The sequence below is a fragment of the Neoarius graeffei genome, chromosome 25, assembly GCF_027579695.1.
Source record: "Neoarius graeffei isolate fNeoGra1 chromosome 25, fNeoGra1.pri, whole genome shotgun sequence".
NCBI classification, from domain to species: Eukaryota; Metazoa; Chordata; class Actinopteri; order Siluriformes; family Ariidae; genus Neoarius; species Neoarius graeffei.
Genome location: NC_083593.1, coordinates 52,558,842 through 52,564,841, shown reverse-complemented (window position 1 = coordinate 52,564,841; position 6,000 = coordinate 52,558,842).

Below are 6,000 nucleotides of genomic sequence, written 5' to 3'. Positions count from 1 at the left end.
TTTTAACCTTTAGCTGCTGACCTCTAAAAATCCAAGACAACAAAACAATTTATTAACCTTCTTGTATAAAAGTGAAATTGACTGTATCGACAGTTAATTAAGGCTAGAGCACAAGACGAGTGTTTTGTTTATGTTGCCAAAGGTAGCTAACTCGAGGCAACGTTAGGCTCAACTTTTGGTCAATCTCAGTAGCTAACTTTAACTGACATCTCCCCCTTCCCCCTGGCTAATTTCTGTCGATAACTGGGGACTATGGAAATTGAACTCGCCAAATGCACAGACAGTTCGTTCAAGCACCTCTGATGGATTAGGATCATATGCAGGTAAAAGGGGAGACGGTGTACGGAGAAAATTATAAACAAGTCACAACGCTGAAACACAAGCCCAAAAACCCGCAAACCACGACTTCTGATTTTTTTTTTAAAGCGAGCTCACAAAAAAAGAAACACCAAAGTTGCTTATAAAAAGCGGAATTGGCAACCCACTCAGTGTTCCAGAAACCAGAATCTCTGATCGCAAGTTCTGTTCTAAATAGCTTTGACAGGTCGTCTTGTTATCAGGAAAACTATGATCTATCTCATAAAAGTCATGGGTTTATTGATTAATAAAACGATATTTAATTATTCAGAACTGAAAATCGTGAAAAGGGTTTGTTGCTTTTGATGTGTGCGTGATCATATGCCATCCGCTCCGAGCTTATGTGCCGGGGCTCAGCCCCGGACAGCCCCGGCCCAATTTAACCCCTGCATACAGGTCACTTCTCTACAATGTATTAACCTCCTACCACACACACACACACACACACACACACACACACCTCATCGATTAATGTAAAGGAAATACTGCATGATAGTGTAGGTGACACTGATGAGGTAGCGAATGTGCTAAGCAAGCATCTCGATGTATTTTGTCTCTTGTAATAACGTGTAAACCTTAACCGTGCCCGCCTTTCGCACACGATCAAACAAAAGCCAAATGTTCTCATTTCATCACAGTGTCTGAACAGCAGAAATGCAGAGATGGAATTTGCAGCATCTGAAAGATAAGCTAAGATTGCGTCAAGTGGATGTTATTGTCTGCTGAGTCACTGTGTGTTTGGACTGGATTAGCGGAGTCAGACGCGGCACGTTAGATCAGATCCGCGTACAAATCCAGCCATGTCGGAGTAGAACAGCAAGGAAGATTAAAAAAAAAAAAGATTTGAGGAGAATTTTAAACAGCCATAAAAGTTCCGTGCTGTACATTTGTACTGGATAGTACTGTACAACCCGGATATAGCTAGCATTTAACACCACAATGCACGTGTGCAGGTATTCCTAATAAAGTGGACAGTGAATGTATGGCTGTATATAATACAGTTCAAATTTCGTATCAGAATAATCCCAGGTGTATTCGGACCCAGAAGGATCCAGAACCACAGAGGTTAGTTGGAGAAAGCACGTTCCTGAAGAGGAATGAAAGAAAGATTTGTTCCCCAAATCAGTTACTTGCCAGCTTTCCCAGCTACCCTCTGTGAGGACTCTCTGCCCATGACACGTCTCAGAAGGCTAACACGTGCTGCCTATGAGACGTGTGTGAGAAAAGCGCAATCTGCCTTCTTTTGCATGGCTACGATTGGCTAGCGTCACTGAGAGAGAGAATAAGCCCCTCCCACCAACAGAGCACAACCAATTCTAATCTTTTGTCTCCTGGTCACCAATGGCTGTGGCATCGTCGGGATTTGAACTCATAATCACCTGATGATGGAAAAACACTTTCTGTTGTGCCACTTGAAGAAATATTTTCAACCTGGATGTTTAAAGCAAGCACAGGTTCAACTAGTCTGAAGAGTCAGCATGAAGTGAGCTGATCTCCGTGCCAAAATATTTAAAACTCCTTGCATACTCAACCGTTTCTCCTTTTAGTTATTTGAGAGAGAAGACAAGGAAAAGACATTGCAAAGGAACGACTGTTTACAGCCGTCAAAAAAACACAATGTCAAAAAACTGTAGTCACTGCAGTATAAGAGAAATAAAACACTTTGGAACATTCTGTTGTAAGAAAAGAATTAACTTCAGGATGGTTGCAGTAACTCTGCTTCATGACTCTGCCCTGTTGTGGATTAGTTTCCTGTAACAGCAACCCACAAAGTGTTTTTTTTTCTTTTATTCCTTACTTATTTCATTGGTACAATTTGAGAACAGTACAGGACCCAGGACAGAACCTTGAGGTACACCTTGTATTGAAGTGAATATAGTTTCCATTTTGTTTGTGTGTACAACCCCGATTCCAAAAAAGTTGGGACAAAGTACAAATTGTAAATAAAAACGGAATGCAATGATGTGGAAGTTTCAAAATTCCATATTTTATTCAGAATAGAACATAGATGACATATCAAATGTTTAAACTGTGAAAATTTATCATTTAAAGAGAAAAATTAGGTGATTTTAAATTTCATGACAACAACACATCTCAAAAAAGTTGGGACAAGGCCATGTTTCCCACTGTGAGACATCCCCTTTTCTCTTTACAACAGTCTGTAAACGTCTGGGGACTGAGGAGACAAGTTGCTCAAGTTTAGGGATAGGAATGTTAACCCATTTTTGTCTAATGTAGGATTCTAGTTGCTCAACTGTCTTAGGTCTTTTTTGTCGTATCTTCCGTTTTATGATGCGCCAAATGTTTTCTATGGGTGAAAGATCTGGACTGCAGGCTGGCTAGTTCAGTACCCAGACCCTTCTTCTATGCAGCCATGATGCTGTAATTGATGCAGTATGTGGTTTGGCATTGTCATGTTGGAAAATGCAAGGTCTTCCCTGAAAGAGACGTCGTCTGGATGGGAGCATATGTTGCTCTAGAACCTGGATATACCTTTCAGCATTGATGGTGTCTTTCCAGATGTGTAAGCTGCCCATGCCACATGCACTAATGCAACCCCATATCATCAGAGATGCAGGCTTCTGAACTGAGCGCTGATGATAACTCAGGTCGTCCTTCTCCTCTTTAGTCCGAATGACACGGCGTCCCTGATTTCCATAAAGAACTTCAAATTTTGATTCGTCTGACCACAGAACAGTTTTCCACTTTGCCACAGTCCATTTTAAATGAGCCTTGGCCCAGAGAAGACGTTTGCGCTTCTGGATCATGTTTAGATACGGCTTCTTCTTTGAACTATAGAGTTTTAACTGGCAACGGCGGATGGCACGGTGAATTGTGTTCACAGATAATGTTCTCTGGAAATATTCCTGAGCCCATTTTGTGATTTCCAATACAGAAGCATGCCTGTATGTGATGCAGTGCCATCTAAGGGCCTGAAGATCACGGGCACCCAGTATGGTTTTCCGGCCTTGACCCTTATGCGCAGAGATTCTTCCAGATTCTCTGAATCTTTTGATGATATTATGCACTGTAGATGATGATATGTTCAAACTCTTTGCAATTTTACACTGTCGAACTCCTTTCTGATATTGCTCCACTATTTGTCGGTGCAGAATTAGGGGGATTGGTGATCCTCTTCCCATCGTTACTTCTGAGAGCCGCTGCCACTCCAAGATGCTCTTTTTATACCCAGTCATGTTAATGACCTATTGCCAATTGACCTAATGAGTTGCAATTTGGTCCTCCAGCTGTTCCTTTTTTGTACCTTTAACTTTTCCAGCCTCTTATTGCCCCTGTCCCAACTTTTTTGAGATGTGTTGCTGTCATGAAATTTCAAATGAGCCAATATTTGGCATGAAATTTCAAAATGTCTCACTTTCGACATTTGATATGTTGTCTATGTTCTATTGTGAATACAATATCAGTTTTTGAGATTTGTAAATTATTGCATTCCATTTTTATTTACAATTTGTACTTTGTCCCAACTTTTTTGGAATCGGGGTTGTACAAGTTATTACTTTACATGGACTGTTTTTTAGACAAATTAAACATGTACAGATGATACTACTGAGATAAATAATGCTTTTTGAAACAAGTGTGTGATTATGTAGGCAGGAGATTTGGACAATGTTAAACTAGAATGTATATGGTTCCATCCCTTATGAACAATGTTATCAGCACTGCTCCAGTGCTAAATTGTCTCTTTACACAAAACCTTTCCACTTGGTGTAGTATTTCAGTGATGCACGACTGATCAAGACCCTTAACCATCAACGGCTCGCCTTTGTGCTTCAACTGGATTGGATAAAAATAAGCTGGTTTCGAAGTCTTGATAACGGATCTTTCTCTTACTATGTTTAAATGCAGAAAATATTCCAGTTGTAGCTCTTATTGGAGGCACGGTGGTGCAATGGTTGGCACTGTTGCCTCACAGCAACAGGTTCAAACCTCATGGCCGACGGGGCCCTTTCTGTATGGAGTTTGCATGTTCTCCCTGTGTCTCCGTGGATTTCCTCCCACAGTTCAAAGACATGCAGACGTATTGAGGTAAAATACCCAGCCACTGGGGTTGCACAAGACAGTGCATACTTAGCGCCAGTCCCAAGCCCGGATAAACTGGGGAGGGTTGTGTCAAGAAGGGCATCCGGTGTAAAATCTATGCCAAATCAAATATGCGGATCATGATGAGCCACTGAGGCGCCCCCTAATGGGATCAGCCAAAAGATGAAGCTCGTATTCCAAAAAAGACAATATTCTGACTAAGCTGTTTACATGGATAATATAAATACGCAAGTGATTATAGGAAATCATGCGTGCACTGATTGGTTGAGAAATTCAGACTATTTCTCAGTAATCACCTCAAGCAACTTGGCAAGATGGTGGCCAGTTGCTTTGTCACTGTAAGTAAAGCCTAGGTCACAACCGGACGTATGATTTTTTGGCCGTGTGATTTTTGGCGTTTCCCAAATCGCTGCGTTTTTTTTTGTTCGTGGAGAAAGACGCACGTTGGCTGTAAGTTTGTCTTGCAACCTGAAAAAAAGGTAAGCTCCCATAGAGTTTGTTTGACATGACAAAGAACCTCTGTGGCCGGTCTGCGGCCAGTCTACGGCTCGAAAATCAGCACATCACACGCGCGCCCTTCGTGTGTTTCTTGCGTTTTTTGCACGTAGACCAGCCGTAGGAGCACGTACGGCCGGTTGTGACCTAGGCTTAAGGAAGAATTACAAATTACAAAAGAAAATCTAAAGTCCTTCCCAAGCCATGCCCTGGTCTTCCCAGGCAGTCTCCCGTCCCAGTACTAACCAGGCCCTTATGGCACGTTGGGTGGCGCCGATCTCCATTTCCATAGCCCTCTGCCTCTCGCCTATACAGTTAGGGTTACAGTGGGGGGTGGGTCTTCTGGTAACCGCAAGAGTTTGACTTCCCCACTGACATCTGTATTGCAGTGTGCCTTGCCAGATGGTACCATTTTTATGATGGTCTTTGGTATGACCTGACTGCAAGTCGAACTCACGATCTCCTGATCGAGAGGTGGACACACTAACCACTAGGCCAGCTCGTGGTACGAAAGCAAATGCTGTTCCTAAAAGCACTAAAGATGCTACAAAATTTAGTCTAAAACTATTCAAAGGTATGGTGGAATTATGATTTATTTTATCGATTGCAAAACAAAGTATTTTGTGTGAGTTGGTGTAGATAAGTGACGCAAGTCTGCGCCTCACCATTATTACATTTGCATGCTGCTTTTGAAGTTTGAAATAAATTATTTTTTAATATGATTTTTAAAAAAATCACCTGTGTATTTATACAACCTCAGGCTGAGTGAATAATTGTTAAATATTCCCATTAACATTCCCGTGCAGCCGTGCATACTCTGATTAAGAAGAACAAACCTTTATTTGTCACATGCACATTTCAAGCACAGTGAGATTCATCCTCGGCATTTAAGCCACCTGAAGCAGTGAACACATGCACACACACACCCAGAGCAGTGGGCAGCCATACTACAGCGCCCAGGGAGCAGTCAGTGGTTCGGTACCTTGCTCAAGGGCACTTCAGCCCAAGGCCGCCCCACGTCAACCTAACTGCATGTCTTTGTACTGTGGGGGAAACCGGAGCACCCGGAGGAAACCCACGCAGACA